The sequence below is a fragment of the Pinus tabuliformis genome, chromosome 6, assembly GCF_031772625.1.
Source record: "Pinus tabuliformis cultivar Carrire ecotype Pingquan chromosome 6, CPIR1, whole genome shotgun sequence".
Classification (NCBI taxonomy): domain Eukaryota; kingdom Viridiplantae; phylum Streptophyta; class Pinopsida; order Pinales; family Pinaceae; genus Pinus; species Pinus tabuliformis.
Window position 1 is genome coordinate 328,986,670 of NC_142292.1, and position 19,253 is coordinate 329,005,922.

At 39.5% G+C, this 19,253-nt stretch overlaps 1 pseudogene; it reads right to left on the reverse strand.

Moving 5' to 3' along the window:
• Nucleotides 1-9,001: 9,001 nt before the first annotated feature.
• Nucleotides 9,002-19,253, reverse strand: part of LOC149258641 (membrane steroid-binding protein 1 pseudogene) — a 50,194-nt pseudogene continuing 39,942 nt past the window's right edge.

The window sequence follows — 19,253 nt, forward strand, 5'->3', positions numbered from 1 at the left end:
ATTCATCACATCTATATTGAAGAAAACAGCAGACCTATTAGGCAACCACAAAGAAGGATGAATCCAAACCTTAGGGAAATCGTGAAAGAAGAACTCCAGAAATTGCTCAAGGTAAACTTCATTTACCCCATTTCAGATAGCCAATGGGTTTCTCCCTTGGTTATAGTGCCCAAAAAGAATGGTAAATGGAGAGTTTGCATTGATTATCGAGAATTGAACAAGGCAACCTTAAAGGATCATTTCCCTCTACCTTTTATTGATCAGGTACTAGACACTTTAGCAGGTAAAAAGTATTTCTCATTCTTGGATGGTTTTAGTGGGTATAATCAAATTCAGGTAGCACCTGAAGATCAAGACAAAACCACATTTACTTGTCCTTGGGGAACTTTTGCCTACCGAGTACTCCCTTTTGGATTGTGCAATGCACCCGCTACATTTCAAAGGGCTGTACTAGGAATCTTTTCAGATCTGATTCATGATTGTGTAGAGGTATACATGGACGATTTCACAGTTTATGATAATACATTTGAAGAAGCTTTGGAAAATTTGGAAAAAGTACTGGTAAGATGTAAGGAAACAAATCTTTCTTTAAGTCATGAAAAGTGTTTTATGATGTTTACTGAAGGGATTGTTTTAGGACATCATATTTCAGGAGATGGGATTAAGGTTGATAGATCTAAAGTTGAAGTCATCTCTAAGTTACCTGTTCCAAATTGCCAGAAAGATGTTAGAAGTTTTCTTGGGTTTACTGGATATTACAGAAGATTTATTGAAAACTTCACTAAGATAGCATCTCCTCTTTTCAAATTGCTTACCAAAGACTGTGAGTTCAAATGGGATCCTGAATGTCAATCTGCCTTTGAAGCTTTAAAGACTAGAATATCTGAAGCACCCATCTTAAGGGGGCCAAATTGGAAACTCCCTTTCCACATTTCTACTGATGCTTCAGATACAGCTCTAGGAGCTGTTTTGGGACAAAAAGATTTGATCCCTTATGCCATTTATTACACAAGTAAGAATTTGACTCCCACTGAGTTAAATTATACTGTTACAGAAAAAGAGTTCTTAGCTGTGGTACATGCGATCAATAAGTTTAGACACTACATAACCGGCTATGAAACCTTTGTCCATACTGATCACTCTGCCATAAGATATTTAATGAACAAACCTGTTACCAATGGTAGAGTTACAAGATGGCTTTTACTCTTACAAGAATTCAACATTACTGTGTTAGATAGACCTGGAAAACAAAACACAGTAGTTGATTTCTTGTCTAGAATCCAAAACACTAATGAAGATTTTCTAGTAGAAGATAAGTTTCCAGATGAATACTTGTTTGCAGTAACTACCAAGACTCCTTGGTATGCAGATATGGCTAATTATCTAGTTACAGGGAAGCTTCCTCTACACTTATTTCCTAATGAGAAAAGGAAAATCATTCAGGAGAGTTCACATTATTCTTGGATTTCTAATGAATTGTTCAAAACAGGGCCAGATTGTATAATCAGAAGGTGTGTTCGGGAAGATGAAATGCCTGACATCCTTAAGGCATGTCATGATGAACCATGCGGCGGGCACTTTGCTGACAAGAGGACAGCGTATAAAATCCTTTCTCTAGGATATTATTGGCCTTCTCTCTTTAAAGATGCAAAGCAGTATGTTAGAAGGTGTGACAGCTGCCAAAGAGTTGGGAGACCAACTCCTTCAAATGAAATGCCACTACAGCCTCAGGTATGCATCGAACCCTTTGAGAAATGGGCTCTAGATTTCGTTGGACCAATTAATCCACCATCAAAGCAAAAGAAGTATATACTGGTTTGTACTGATTATGTTACTAAGTGGGTAGAAGCCAAGGCATTGCCTTCTGCCACTGAAAATTCAGTTGTACAATTTCTTTTTGAGGATATTTTCACTCGTTTTGGTGTCCCAAGGGAAATTGTAACAGATCAGGGCAGCCAATTTACATCTAAATTGATGGAGAAGCTGATGGAGGAATATAAGATCAAGCACAGAACATCTACTCCATACCATCCGCAATCCAATGGCCAAGTGGAATCTACCAATAAAGTTCTTGAAGGCATTATCACCAAGACTGTTCATCTTCATAGAAGAGATTGGGGGGAAAGGCTTCCTGAAGCCTTATGGGCCTATAGAACTACATGGAGGAACACAACAGGACATTCTCCCTATGAACTTGTTTATGGGAAGGAAGTCCTGCTCCCCATTGAGTTCCAAATCAAGACCTTCAAGATGGCAGTCCAATTGGGAATGAGCCTCTCAGAAGCCCAAAAACACAGAATGGACCAGCTAAATGAGCTAGATGAAATAAGACAAGATGCAATTCTAAGGACCGATCTAATTCAACACCAAAGATCTAAATGGCATGATCGTCATATCAAAGAAAGAAAGTTTCAGAAAGGAGATTGGGCTCTATTGTTTGATTCAAAGTTTAAGGACTTCAAAGGAAAGTTTCAAACTCATTGGCTTGGGCCATATGAGGTTGATGAAGTCTTTAGTAATGGAGCAGTTTGAGTGAAAACTGTTGATGAATTTCATACTCCTCTTATTGTGAATGGCCATAGATTGAAAGTCTACCAGAGGCCACTCTCAAAAGAGGAATTTGTCAAGTTGTTTAAAGAAGATTCTGCAATCAGGTTGGTGGAGAAGGATTCTTCTCCTCCATCAGCCTAATCTTTGGTTTTTGAAAAAAAAAAAAAAAAAAAAAAAGAATAAATGTATAAGCCTGAAAACCAATCTCTGATTGGCAGTCTTATGCAGAAAACCTAAGGTGAAAATCAGGGTCACCTGACACCTCATGTTTTCCAAAAAAAAAAAAATCTCTCTCTCTTCCATTCACTTCATTCACCATCTTATTCATTCAACCACTCTCACTCCATCTCATTTCTTTCCATTCATCCATCCATTACATTCCATTTCATCAATAAAGTCATTGTCAGATTTATTTTTACACAGCTAAAGTTGTTTTGTGCAGTCAGAAGGGTATTTCTACAGTTTCTGCAGCTGAGGAGAAATTCCACAGCCAATATCCCAATTCCGCAGCCAATACACTTCCTGTACCTGCATAAAAAAAACACAGTCTATTTAAAGAAGGAATCTGCAGTCCAAAGGTCATCAGCAAAAATTGAAAGGTCATGTAGCAGCAACAAATAATGAAAGGGTAATGTCAGATCAGCAAAAGGAATCAAACGCGGACACCTAAGGTATGATCTAATTTCTAAACCTATGGTTAAACATTTTGCATAGTTTACGGGTTGTGTTTTTTGCCATTCAATGTAATGATTGCCAATCCTCTCCATTACTCGACCAAAATCCCCGTATCTCTCAATCTTAACAGCCACCATTCATCACGATTTAAAATCCCATACACGGCTGCGTTTCCATTTAAATTTTCGTACCTAAGTGATGTAGACAATTGTACTACGACTCTCTGCGTTATGATTCCGCAGCCAAATGTACACTCATGACCGAAGTCTAAGGACTTAACCGTTTCTTCCCATCATTCATAACCCTCCTACGCATGTAGTATCTCACTCACGCAGTTGTTTCACTTCCGCATTTTCCTTGCTTTCCACTGCTCTGTCTTATTCACCACTCTGTCATCGTAACCATACTCTGTTTCGTTTCTCTCCTCTGCTAAACTTTGACCACTGTTGTGAATGTATTACGGCTGTTGTGTTGAAGCCGTAAGTCTACTGTGTGGAAACCACTGTTGAAGCCGTAAAGCTGTTGAGTTAGAGCCACTGTTGAAACCGTATAACCCTTCCTCAAGAGTATTAAAACAGAGCCAGAGAATCGATGGGTAAACTTCTGAGGGCAGAGCCAGAGGGCTCCAAATTTCTGGAAGGATATCCCCAAGTCAAAGATCCTTTGCAAAAGGCAAATTGGCTCCAGTGCATTCAAAAATTCAATGGTTATCATAAAGAGGTCACAAAGACTTTTGCACGTTCTTTCAAAGAGAAAGACAACCAAGTGGAGATAGGAGATCTGAAATTCACAGTCACCGAGAGCAGTTTGGCACAGGCCACTTCACTTCCACAAACTGGAGAGAGATGGTTCAAAAACCGATCAGTACAAGACCAGCAATGGAAGCAAATTCTGAAGAATCCAGGTATGGACACTAGCATCTTTACAAAAGGAATCCCTGTTAATCTTGTTAAAGAAGAATGGACAGCTCTGCTTCTACTAGTACAAAAATTCTTTACATGTGAGGGAAGGTTTGGAGTTCTATATGTTTATCATGCCAAAATTATGATGCATTTCTTAGGAGAGCATGACAGTAACCTTCCATACTTTTTACTCTCAAGCCTTAGAAAAATGTGCTCAATAGTCCAAAGAAATCCAAGAAACATTGAGCCACATTTATACCATCATGGGCTTGTCAAAATACTAGTTGAAGAACAATTAAAGGCCAAAAGGGATACCTGGGAAAGATTCCTTGTGAGAAACCACTTTGAAGAGGCAGGAGAAGCCTCAGTGCCTAGAAAGAGTAGAAGGAAAAGAGAAGAGGTTACCCCTGAAACTGCTATCCAAGAAGAAATTGTCCAGGACCTTGTTGAAGAAGAAAATGTTGTCTATCATTCTGAACATGAAATTGACCCTGAACCTGCTGTAGACATTGATCAAACAGCCCAAGGAATCATTACAGAGACCCTGCAAGAAATTGTACAAGAAGCTGCTCAAAAGAAAAAGGAGAGTAGGAAGAAACAAAAGAAAGATAAAGGAAAAGCCATAGCCCAATAAACCTACCTTACTCCTTAGAATTCCAGTGAAGAGGACACTCAGCCATTGGCACATAGGTTGGCCCAACTTCATGAGGCTGCCCTTTCCAAGAAGATGCAAAAACAAAAACAGAAGCAACAAAAAGAAAAACAAAGCATCACCACCGTGAGAAGGAGCAACAGGTTACAAAGAAAAATGGGGGCCACAGAGAACAAAGAGTCATTCTTTATTGACTTGAGAACACCTCAAAAGGTTGCTACAAGACTTGACTTTGAGAAAAGCTCTCCACATGTTGAGCAGGTTGAGACTAGTCCTCCACGTGAGGAAAATCCTTTTGAGCATGAGCCTGAATTTGAACATGAACCTGAAATTGAGCATGAGCCTAGTCCAAAGAGGTCACCAGAGATTGACCCAGACCAGCAAAGAGTATACAACTACTTGGAAACATTAGAACAAGTTGTTGCTGGTCCAAGCACTGTTCTACCTCTTGAACAGCAAGTTCAATCACTGAAGCAAGAAGTATTTGAGCTAGAGGTACTAAATCACCACATCAAACAAGAAAATGAAAAACTGAAGGAACAGAGCAATGTGGACAAGATGGTCCAAGATAACACCATGCTTCATATGGGCCTTTGGCAAAAGGAAAACAAAAAGCTCAAGAAGAAATGCAGGAAGTTAAACAGAGCTTTGATCAATTTAAAATTCAGATGTTTGATGAAAAGACCAAGAGTCAATGTGGCCACACAGAGGAAGAAGAGAACACTAGATGTCTTAGCAGAGGCATCTCAGCAGGTGCATTGAACAATGTTTTCGTTGCATGAGGACATGCAACACCCTTGTAGTGGGGGTATGTAGAGCCTCTAACTTGCACTTGATTATCCATCATTACCTACAACTTTTCTTCACTTATCCCTCTCTTTTGCTCCATTTTCCACCCAGATCATTACATTTGATGTCTCTAAGCATAATTAGTTAAATTTTCTTATGTTTTACTGTTGGTTTAGATTTTTGACATATAAACAGAGTTTCCGCAGCTGTTCAGCAATTCCGCAGCTGTTCAGAGATTCCGCAGCCTTTTTGTTGTTTGATATGCTCCACGTGTCCTCTCAAGGAACGAGCCACATGGGCATGTTGGGTTGGATGTACACATGGATTGTATGCTATTGGTTGAGCCAAACCAGTCACGAATGCCCTTGGTCAATGCAGGTATTCCCTTGGTCAAACGGTCAAGTTCTGAACGGTGGCACAGGAGTCGTGAGCAGTTAGGACACGGAACTGTAGCTGGCACCTCTTCCATGCCACGAGGACAGCTAAAGACAGGATCCAAGCATAGATTTGTCTCCCATGATGACCGTTTCCCTCAAAAGTGCACGGGGTTACCTACGTGTTTGCTGCACAAGTTAATTAGCTATGACTGCGTGTTGCTGCGTAGTTAATAGGTTAAGCTGTAGTTGCTTAGTTCATGCAGAGAGTAGTTGCCTCTGTGCTTATAAATAAGCGTGTGCCAACGCTTGTAGATTAGCTTTTGGATTATTGTAATTGCTGCGCTGATTTTGTATAAAAACTCTGTTTTAAGAAGGCTGTTCCTACAACACTTTTCACTGTATTTTTGACATGCTGTTTTTATAAAAGAAGACTGTTCTGTTCACCTTTTAGTAGCTGATCTTTCAAGTTGGCTGCGTGGATGGAGGGCCCCCATCTGTGACAGCCCGTGTACATAGTGTTTGGTTTCATTTTCATGCTTTCAGCAATCTTTATTTCTTTTATCATGTATAATAGCATACCATTTGATTTCATGTCATTTCATTTCCAGCCTTTATTTTAAACTGATCAGTATTGTTCTTTTGCAGGTTTTTAACCCGGGATTGTTTTTGTCTTTGTGTATTTGCTTTATATCTGATGGTATTTTCAGTTGACAGATTCAAAGTTGCTGCCTTTACTTTATTTTCATAGCCGATTTCTAGTTTAGTTTCTCAAAGTTGTCTGCTAACATATTGATGGTCTCTTTATCATAAATTGTTCATCTTTTAGAGATCAGAATACTAATAAATTACAGCTGGCTTTGAGTACTTTTTAGACTAATCTTTAACTACTTTCTAATCGTGCTTTACATAGTACCATATGTTGGAAGCAGAGAGTTAGGAAGAGCTGAACATTATAACTAGTCTTTAAAGTAGATTTTTCTCATTTTTGATCACTTTTTAAACTCATCTTTAACTACTTCCTAATCGTGTTTTACATAGTACCATATGTTGGAAGCAGAGAGTTAGGAAGAGATAAACATTATCATTGGTTTTTAAAGTGATTTTCTTACCTTTTATTTGCAGCAACATGAATGGTGTCTAGTGCCATTAGAAAGTGGTTCTTTGCTTTCAGTTCATTTCAAGTTATTTATTTCTTTCAAGCTTTTTCTTTGCAGTTTAGAAGGTAGTTAGAAATCACCTTACACACACACTCACTCATCTGTTTATAAAAACTCCATTTCATCTTAGGAAGATAAATTGACCACAAACAACACCCCCAAACGACAAAAACATCTAAGAGGTTGCTTAAGTACATATAGTACACCTTCACTTCATCAGCTTACGAGCCCCGGGTTGACAATTAATGACATCAATTTAGAAACACTAAATTGACTAAACAGATATCATGGATGAGTTCTCAGGCGAGCTCTGGTTCGGTGCCTCGCACGCACATAAATTAAGGCCACAGAGGTTTAGCCTGACAAAGGAGGCACTACACAGAGAAGTGGAGTCTTGGCCGGGAGTGGCCTGTGAAATAACAGAAGGGAAGGCCAAGTATATGTTCGGGGCTCTGATGCCACTGAATCAAGAGAGAGATGGGGTAGAAAGTAGCAGCAAGAGGGCGGCAAATGAAGTACTCCAACCGATGCTGCTCCAAATGGAAGAGAAAATTTTTGAGGTAAGAAGGACAATCTGAAGCTTCGAGCCAGGTGAGGGTGACTATCCCGAGAATTTTCAAGGTTTAACCATGCTGTTCCGAATTGTAATGCCCCCTCTTTCAGTCTCACCTCCCGCAGGTGTAGGCCAGGCTCCCTCCCCCATGTCGGTAATCAAGCCACAAAAAAAGTGATTTATCCGCACCCCTAAGTCAAAAATATGGTTGCCAAAAGGCCGAAAGTTAACACCCAGCTCCATTCATCAGCCTTACGGTTGAGGTCGAAAACCCCATTCCCGCAACAACCATAGTTAAGGAGATCCATGCCACCACATCCATGGTAGTATGCCCGTCACGGGAGTCATCCCTGCAAATCACTTCCACGTCTACAACTGTGTTCGAGATCGTCTCATTCGACCACCAGCGGACTTTTGCAGAAGTAGAGGTTCAGTCGGCTGGTCAGAAGAAGGTGCCACCTCGACCATAGGGATGCCACCCACCTAGAGTACAACACCGATGCTTGAGTTGGACCCACCAGTTGGGAGACACCTAGATACCAGTTGGCAGGGGGAAAGGACTGGCCCGTACTTACCCACTCTCCCTATAAATATCACAGTCCCCCCAAACCCTAACATCACTCCAACCACACCACAGTCCACTCAGCCATCCCAGCAACCATCTCAGCAAGAACATTCACCCGCCTCCCACTCTGATAAGTCCATTGCAAGTGGCCTACCCTTACAACAACAATTCCCAGAACCAGACACAATGCGGGCTGATACACTCCATCACTGGTCATCAGCTCAATTATTTTCTTTTATTCAGCAAGCAGCCCACAAGGCTGAGAGCCTGCATGAGCACTTGGCTAAGGAACATGAGCAATAGAAGATGCAACTGCTCACAATGACGAAAGAACGAGATCGCCTGCAAGAGGCAAATATGGGATTGCAAGCCCAAGTGGATCAACTTACCCAGCGGTTCCACTCCATATGGCCAACCGTCACTGAAGCCAACACAGAAGCACCGATGGACATGTCTGCCTGCACCTTGATCGACTACTGCGATCATATACTGACAGCGTGCATGCGCCTAGTAGCCACCAATGCAGAAATGAAGAGGAAGCTAGAAATTGTCTGGTCCGCCCTGCCAGATCCTATAGAAATCTACGCACGATCGGTTGAAAGCAAGGTCAGAGAGCTAGAGATGAAGAAACAAGCCCTAGCTGAAGCCCTCACCAACGGATACACTTTAATGGGTAAGGTCCATGACTGGTTAGGCAGTCTAGCTCTGAAAAATCACTAGATCTACCCATTGAGAGAGCAAATTCAATCTCTATTTGTTAGCAGAAGGGTGTGCATAGAACCTACTCAACTCCACCAAATAAGTGAACAAATCGACGTCCTCCAAGCCCAGGTTGATGCAATTGAGGAAGAATCGGTGAGGACGAAAAGAACAATTCGAGACCTGTGACCGTCAATTCGAATGTAGGTCCTGCTGTTAAAGGAGGCATGTGACTCAAGTAGCCAGCAATGGAATGACCTATAGAGCCAACGACTGATAACCTTAATGTCACAATTAGCTGAAGCATTCACACAAAGTGCAGACGCAATCCTCGCAAACTGGGACTGGGCAATTCTAAGATACAATGGGTTCAGGTAGCAAACAACAACAACAATCCTAGAGTTGGAACCTTCATTTGGAACAGAGGAGCCACAAGGTCAAGAAAGGGCCACGGAAACAAATGCCATGCCACAAACTAGGATTGAGACGGAGCGATGCCTACTCCGTAAGAAAGTATCACAGCAACAGAGGTGCCGACACAATGGACAGTGGAGACAACGCTAGTAGCAACACAACCACCACCCTTAGAACACATGGAAGAAACAACAAAGCCCCCAGAGGTCAAAATTACTTGACTCAGGGATGAGTCAAGAAATTGTGGTCGAGGCCTGTTGGAGCCTTTGTTAATTTTGAAGAGTTTTGACTAGTTTTGACCAACCGTAGGGCGAGAAAGGATAAATGGTTGCAACGGTTGGGTGGTGGAACGAGTAGTTGCGGAGGAGTGATGGCGAGGTGGCAGCGGAAGGCAAAGGTAGTTGAGGGGATGGGAAGGCACAAAAGCAACCAAGGGAGCAAGCAGCTAAGCGAGAACTGGCAGTCCAGGTAGTCGGGAAGGATATAAAAAGAGGAAGAATAGAAAGGAAGAGGTTGTTGTTGTTTGTTGATTGTTGGTGTTGTTGTTGTGGTTGAACTCACTGAATGCTCAAGGATTTGGCTACTGAGGAGGTACGCAGACGTAGAAGCAGAAGCAAGAAGAGCTAGAGCCGAGGAACTGGGTTGTGGAGTAGATCTGACCTGAGCTACTGAGCCAGGTATTTTATGTATTGTTTATGGTTAGATGACGAGTTATAATGTACACTGTCCTGTTGATTTAATGTAATCAGAGTTGATGGTTGTCAAGACTCATAATGCATTGTGCATCAGGTTTTGTGGGCTTATTAAAATTTTAAATATTCTACTTGCTACATGAAGATGGTGATTACTAGATTGATACTAGAGTGTTGTTATTCTTGTGATATTTATGATGGATCCATGTGTATGAGATTAGGGTACCGTTATCTCTGTTTCACATACTATGGATGCTTATGTGTATAACTGCCTATGTTCAACTAATACCCTCTTAACTCCATGCTGAACCCTCCTCCCCTTTGGTCGCGGCATGCTTCAAGTGAGACTCCTTGCCCTTCGAGGTGAGGTGAAAATGCCAACGCTATCCTAGACTACAATGGACCATTGTTGCCCCTCCATGCCTGAACTCGGGGTCTTTTCCCTGATGACCCTTTTGAGCCAACAAGAGTGATCAAAGAGCATACCTCATTAGGCAATGTGAAGAGAAAAGTTTAGAACGTAGAAATTATTGTGTACATCTGGAATTTCTCATGAAATTTACTAAAACGCAAGACTCAAATTTACTCTACTATTCTGTGGAATTCAATTCATGATCGAGAACAAAAATCATAAACATGCAAGGAGAATTATCAGAAATGCACAAATATTTATCTAGGGGAAAGCAACTACTCAAAACCCCTTCCTATCTGTATTGCATTAATAAAATAATAGAGATGAATACATATGCTTGATTAAGCCTGAGCACAACCTACAAGTGTATAGTCTATCCCTCTACCTAACTGACTGACTCTAGCCAACACTTATCCAATTTTCAAGCCCTCCAAGATCCTATTTCCTTGTGCTATTACTTGAGGAAATTAGCCCCTATTATTTAGGAAATTCCCTCATTTGGATTGCGCAATTCCTCTAGGCTCTTCTTTGACTGCATACACCACATGTACAATCTACCACTGATAGTACACTGCTTTTGAATCTCCATCTCAACTAAGTATCTTGAATTCTCTACATGCATAAGTTATTTTTGGATGATTGATTAGTTAACTTGCTGATCACTGAGTGTGGTTGAAGTTACACTTCCACAACTTGACCTCCACTAGTTCCTCTAATAGTTAGAACTAGTTTAATTGACCATAACTCAATTTCATTGAAACATAATGCTGCAAATTAGTAATCAACCATACTGAATTGAACTCAATATTCCCCAACTCAAATTAACTTAGTTAAATGAGTGACAAGTGCCATGTCACCTCAATTAACTACCTCCAATATTTCTACTAAAATGGAAATTTAAATTTTCTCTGGTTTGACCAAGCTGAAGTCAAACTGAGATTTTCTTGCTGCATTTTCAACACTCCCTCTTAGAAAGAAAGGGATTATCAACCACCCCTATCCCGCACCTGTGGAACTTGAACTTTCCTCTTGAAAAGGCCTTTGTCAAAATGTCATCATCTTGTTCCTTTATAGGAATGTATTGCAACAACATTATTTTCCTCTACACACAATCCCGCAAATGGTGATACCTGATATTTATATGCTTGGATCGATCGTGAAAAACAAGATTTTCAGAGAGCTTGATGCAACTCTGATTATCATAGTAGATCACAGTTGGATCCATCATTTGACCAAACAACCCAACAAGTATCTTTCTCATCCAGATTGCCTCACATGCTACTTGACTTGCAGCCATGTATTCTGCTTTTATCGAGTTGAGTGCGACAGATATTTACTTCTTGATGTACCAAGAAATCGATGTTGACCCAACATTGAAAATTCCACCTAAAGTACACTTTCAATCTAATGGAATCCCTGCCCACTCTGCATCTGTGAAGCCACACAACTTCACTCCCTCTGTCTTTTTGTACCATAGTACAAACTGGGTAGTGCCTCTCAGGTACTGTAGAACATGCTTAGCTTCCCTCCAAAATAGCTTGGTTGGCCTAACCATAGCTTGGCTCAGCTATTTGACTGCATAGAACATATCTGGTCATGTGTTCACAAGATAAATTAATGAACCCATCAACTTCTGGTAAACAGTAGCATCCACTTCCTTACCTGAAGTGGCATCCTCTTTCCTCCAGTTGGTTACTAGAAGAGTCTCCATGGGTTTGCAACTGTCCATGCGAAACCTCTGAAGTATATAGTTGGCATACTTTCCTTGAGAGACAAACATTTCCCCATCACCTTGCCATACTTCCAATCCAAGGAGGTAGTGCATGAGACCCGTTCCCTTCATTTCAAACTCTATTACAAGGTCCTCTTTGCAAGATCTGATCAACTGCTAATGACCAATTAAAATCAAGTCATCAACATATAAGACAACAATAAACAATTCACCTTCTACCAAAATATGATATAGGTTTTCATTTGCTTCACTTTTGGTGAAGCCCAAACCAGTGAGATAGATATCGATCTTGGTGTACCAAGCACAAGGTGCTTGCTTGAGACTATACAATGCTAGCTTGAGTCTACACACATGAATATCCCGATCAAAAGTCTCGAAGCCTTCTAGTTGCTCGATATATACCTCCTCCTCAATCATTCCATTGAGGAATGATATTTTCACATCCTTCTGGTGGATCTTCCACCCCATCTGTGCAAATAGAGCAAGAATTGATTTGATGGATGAGTACCTTGCTACAGGGGTAAAGGTCTCCTCATAGTCAATCCCCTCAACCTGAGAGTACCCCTTGGCCACAAATATGGCCTTGAACTTTTATATGATTCCATCTACTACATGTTGAAGATCCATCTCAAACCCACAACTGATTTGTCTGTTGGTCTTGGGACCACTTCCCAAACACTATTGTTAACAATGGATTCATATTCTTACACCATTTCATCAACCCATACAGGTTTCTCTAGTATTTCCTCGAGAGGGGATGGCTCAGTCTGTACAAGCTCTGTGATTAGAGCCATGTAGCCAGTGTACTGATCTAGTGACCTTCTTTGCCTGCATTTATTTGAAGGTGCACCCACATTCTCCCTCGCATCTTGCACAAATCTCTCAACTTACCTAGTCCTTTTCATGCATTCTCTGGATGATTTTTCTTAAGTGGTTGTCTCCACTCTCTACTCCTCAATTTGTGGTTGCTCCACAACTTCTTGAGGTTCCTCCTTTGGAGCTAAAAGCTCCTCTTCTGGTGGGATTTGAAGCTCCCTCTCAAGAGAGCACCGCATGACTTTGTCTTCATCAAAATTTACATCCCTTCACATAACTGTCATTCTGGGGAATGACATGTACACACAGTAGTTGTGGAGAGTTTCTTTGTAACCCACAAATACCCCCAATTCTGTTGTCGACTCTAGCTTCTTCCTTGATTCGTTAAAGACATGGTAGTAAATAGAGTCTACAAAAATCCTAAAGTGCGACACATCCGCCTTTCTCCCCAAGAAATTGTCCTCCATTGTAATCATGCCAAGAATCTGATGAGGAATCCTATTTTTCAAATAGACCACTCCATTGTATGCCTCAACCCACAAATGCAGAGATAGGCCTTGGCCATACAACATTGCCCTCGGTGCTACCAAAATGCTACGATTATTCTTCTCAGCCACCCCATTCTGTTGTGGGTTATGGGGTGTTGTCAACTCTAGTCGAATGCCTTATTTTGCACATAAAGTTTTAAATTCATTTGACACATACTCACCTCCATTATCGCTCCTAAGAGCCTTCACCTTCTTTCCCATTTCTTTCTCAAACCATTGAATTCTATGAACTTGTAGAATGTCTCATCCTTCTTCCACATGAAGAAGATCCAACACTTCCGTGAGAAGTCATCAATAAAAATGATAAAATATTTGTGCCTGACAATGGATGCTATCAAGAAAGGTCCACAGACATCAGAGTGGATCCTTTCGAGGAGTGCATGTGCTTTGTTGTCCTGATCATGGAAATTGGCCTTTGTGTACTTCCCCAAGGTACACCCTTTGGATGTATCCTATTTCTCTAGTGATCCTTTGGGGAGGCTTGTATTTGTCTACTACATAAGCTGCAAAGTGCCATGATGTAAATGATAAAGTCGTCTATGACAAAGTTCACCAACATCTCGGTTTTGCACCTTCTCTGCATTCATGCTCAATACAACACAATCTTCCACATCAGCTTGTATAATTTCTTCACACGAACCCCGATCTGCTTGACCTTTGTCGTGGCTATGTTTCTTAGGAATGCATTTCCTTTGCTGAATATCACATCATAACCACAGTCTTCCAAAACTGCAACAAAGATGAGATTTTTCTTTAGGCCCAAAATGAACATGAAATCCTTGAGCCTGAGGGGGGCACCCGACTCCCTTTTAAAGGTGATTATACCAATCTCAATTGCACTATACCTTCCATTTTCCCCCATCTCAATGTGCATCTACAAGTATTTTTCCTTCAAGTCGCAGAAAAATTCTCTATTCCCGGTCATATGGAACGAGGTACCTAAGTCAAAGTACCACACACTCCCCATCCCTGTGCTAGCCATGCATGCAATGAGAGTAAAATCAAGATTGAACTGTGAATCCAAGGCTTTACCTACTCCTCCTCCCAAGGTCTTCTTTCTTGTCTTCTTGTGTGGACACTTCGTGGCATAGTTCCCAAATTCATGATAGTGAGAGCACTTGATTTTGGACAAGTATTTTTTCTTGTCCCCTTGACTAGATTCTGGTTTGGATTGGAATTTCTTCATTTTTCCCTTATTTTCCTTTCCATCCAAGGCACAATTTTATTCATCCTCTCCCTTGGATGAAGTCCCGTCTCTGGTATTTTGCTTTATTTCCTCCTGTACCAAATCATACCATAGGTGTTCCCAATTTGGCAGTTTGTCTCTCCCATTCACCGAATCTTGGTAAGTATGCCAACTCTTGGGAAGGCCTAGAAGGGATAGGCTTACCAAATCATCTTCTAGAATAGTAACACCAACTTGACCAAGTTCATCATGACATTGTGTGAACCTACTTAGGTATTGCATAATAGTCTCATTCTTCTGCATCTTGATATTTCAAAGTTTATCCTTGAGCGTCAGCTTCCTGTGGTCACTACTATTCTGGAACAAATATGTCAGTGCTTTCCACATTGCATATGGAGTCTCTTTCCCATGGATATTTGAGAAAATGTGGTCTCGTACTCCCTCCAATATGATTCTCCTCACCTTGGCTACGTACTTCTTCCATTCTACTAGATCCTGAGTATCAGCTATTGCTAGTTTCAGGATGTCATTATCGATAAATTCCTTCAATCCATTATCTTCCAGCACTACCTCCATGTGGTCCTTCCAAGCAACATAATTTGAGATTCCCTCAAGGGCATACTTGAGTCTTAGTCCATAAAAAGTCATCCTTCTAGATTTGAAGAATTGATATTGCAAATCTGATTCTCCTGCAATTAGAACTTCAAAATTTCTGCTCTACTATGAATCCTGTTCTGCTACCATGTAGAAATTATTGTGTAGATCTGAAACTGCTCATAAAATTTACTAAAACACAAGACTCAATTCTACTCTACTATTCCGCATAATTCAATTCACGATCAAGAACACAAATCATAAACATGAAAGAAGAATTATCACACATGCACAAAGATTTATCTAGGGGAAATAAACTGCTCAAAACCCCTTCCTATCTGTATTGCATTAATCAAAGAATAGAGATGAATACATATGCTTTCTCAAGCCTAAGAACAACTTTTAAGTGTATAATCTATCCCTCTTCCTGTCTGACTGAATCTGGCCAACGCTTATCCAATTTTCAAGCCCTCCAAGATCCTATTTCCTTGTGCTTTTCCTTTAGGAAATTAGCCCTTATTATTTAAGGAAATTCCCTCAATTGGATTGCACAATTCCTCTAGGTTCTTCCTTTGATTGCATGCACCACCTGTACACTTCGGAATAGTCTACAAATGACAGTACACTTCCTTGTAATTTCCATCTCAACTGGGTAACTCGAATTCTCTACATGCATTAGTTATTTTGGTTTAATGGATTAGTTAACTGGTTGATCACTGAGTGTGGTTGAAGTTACACTTCCACAACTAAACCTTCACTAGTTCCTCTAACAATTAGAACTAGTTTAACTGACCATAACTCAATTTAGATGAAATAGATTGCTAAAAATTAGAAATTAATCATATTTAACTAAACTCAAGCTTCCCCGACTCGAATTAACCGAGTTAACTGAGTGGAAAGTGCCATGTCACCTCAGTGCTAAAATGGAAATTCAAATTTTCTCTATCTTGACCAAGGCAATGTCAAACATATATTTTCTTGCCGCATTTTCAACGTAGACAATCTACATGATAGTTTCCTATGTATGGTGCTAATCTTGATGCATAAATTCCTTATTCACAAAGGTGTTGGTCACATTGTCAATGTGTGACCTTCATTGAGTACACCAATCAATTTCAACTAGAAAAAGGGTTAAAAGTGGGGGTATTTCCTACATAAATAAAGATGGCTACGATGATTTCCCTCATTTGCCAAAAGTAAAGTTAGGGTTGGTCATGGAAGGGTGGACTCTTGTTAGATTAATTAAAAGAAGAAGATGCCTTTTTTGACTCACATTGGAAAAAAAATATGATTAGAATATATTCAAGGATGCCTACCTCCATGTGGTCCTTCCAAGCAACATAATTTGAGATTCCCTCAAGGGCATACTTTAGTCTTAGTCCATAAAAAGTCATCCTTCTAGATTTGAAGAATTGATATTGCAAATCTGATTCTCCTGCAATTAGAACTTCAAAATTTCTGCTCTACTATGAATCCTGTTCTGCTACCATGTAGAAATTATTGTGTAGATCTGAAACTGCTCATAAAATTTACTAAAACACAAGACTCAATTCTACTCTACTATTCCGCATAATTCAATTCACGATCAAGAACACAAATCATAAACATGAAAGAAGAATTATCACACATGCACAAAGATTTATCTAGGGGAAATAAACTGCTCAAAACCCCTTCCTATCTGTATTGCATTAATCAAAGAATAGAGATGAATACATATGCTTTCTCAAGCCTAAGAACAACTTTTAAGTGTATAATCTATCCCTCTTCCTGTCTGACTGAATCTGGCCAACGCTTATCCAATTTTCAAGCCCTCCAAGATCCTATTTCCTTGTGCTTTTCCTTTAGGAAATTAGCCCTTATTATTTAAGGAAATTCCCTCAATTGGATTGCACAATTCCTCTAGGTTCTTCCTTTGATTGCATGCACCACCTGTACACTTCGGAATAGTCTACAAATGACAGTACACTTCCTTGTAATTTCCATCTCAACTGGGTAACTCGAATTCTCTACATGCATTAGTTATTTTGGTTTAATGGATTAGTTAACTGGTTGATCACTGAGTGTGGTTGAAGTTACACTTCCACAACTAAACCTTCACTAGTTCCTCTAACAATTAGAACTAGTTTAACTGACCATAACTCAATTTAGATGAAATAGATTGCTAAAAATTAGAAATTAATCATATTTAACTAAACTCAAGCTTCCCCGACTCGAATTAACCGAGTTAACTGAGTGGAAAGTGCCATGTCACCTCAGTGCTAAAATGGAAATTCAAATTTTCTCTATCTTGACCAAGGCAATGTCAAACATATATTTTCTTGCCACATTTTCAACGTAGACAATCTACATGATAGTTTCCTATGTATGGTGCTAATCTTGATGCATAAATTCCTTATTCACAAAGGTGTTGGTCACATTGTCAATGTGTGACCTTCATTGAGTACACCAATCAATTTCAACTAGAAAAAGGGTTAAAAGTGGGGGTATTTCCTACATAAATAAAGATGGCTACGATGATTTCCCTCATTTGCCAAAAGTAAAGTTAGGGTTGGTCATGGAAGGGTGGACTCTTGTTAGATTAATTAAAAGAAGAAGATGCCTTTTTTGACTCACATTGGAAAAAAAATATGATTAGAATATATTCAAGGATGCCAAGGAAAGGGAGGAGAAAATCACTGAGAAAAAGACAAAGACAAATGATACTATTGATGAAGAAAACTAAGAAGAGAATTGCAATAATAATGCGACATTATAAACCTATAGTCGACCTAAAAAAAATTGAATGAGACAAAAGATATAAAATAATATATGAAATATATGATGTTGTACATTCTCATTAACCCAAAAAAACAAGAGGATCTAAAGGAACAATGAGTCAATTTAGCATTGACCTTATCTAAGTTAGAATATTAGGATCAACCATATGCAGAAGTGGAAGTGCCTTGACAATTCTTGAATTGGATGATGATTTGTAGTTGGTGTAGGTATAATTTGGTTCCCTATAACCATTAGGAAACAAAAACATTGAAAGTATGGAAGTCAATGAGTTAGGTCTTGAGATACTTAGCATGTTATATCTAGACTAATCAAGTCTTGATATTAGAGAAATCCTTAGACATTTCTTACATGTTGAACCTAGTCTTCCTTCAACGGGGAGTCAACTAGACAAGGAAGGAAGAGTCATTGATAGAATATGGATCCAAATGCCACAGAGAGAAGGAAATTAGATAAATGTTGTATAGAAAGAAGGTGACAATGATTTGGTCATTTGAATTGAGGATCTCAATGGAGAACTGGCCTTACTAGATTTAATATATGAAGAAAACCAAAAACTATCAATTGAAGGCTGTGAGGAAGATACACAAACATAAAAAAACTATTTTAGTATAATATAAAAATTCAAGTTTTACAAATAATAATAGTTAGACAAAGAATCTAGTTGAAAATTTAAACTAGTTGAGATCATAGGCACCTCCTCCTTCATTTAAAAAAATGTTGACTCCCACCAAAATGGCACATGATAACCTTCCTCTATAAAAAGAGATGAGGACCTAAGAAGACACTTGTTTATTTGTGGAAAATTTTGTAGCACCATGGATGCTATCAGTGAAACAAAACAAAGGCACAATTTGTAGGAGCCTTAAAGAAAAATCCCAAACTTGGTTCATGAATTTCACCAATAATCAAACAAGAACAAAAGTAGAAATGTAGATCAATTTCTTTTCATTTAAAAAAAAACAAGATGGTAAACATGGTAGCACAAAAATCCAAATAAATCAAACAAACGTCAAGTGAGTCAATACACAAAGGTGATAAAATATTTAATGACCGCGTTAGCTAGATCCCATATACTCTCAACAAACAATAATTAGTGCAATTGTTTATTATAAGAATACTCAAAATAATTAGAGCACCATTGAGGATGCATGAGATCAAATAT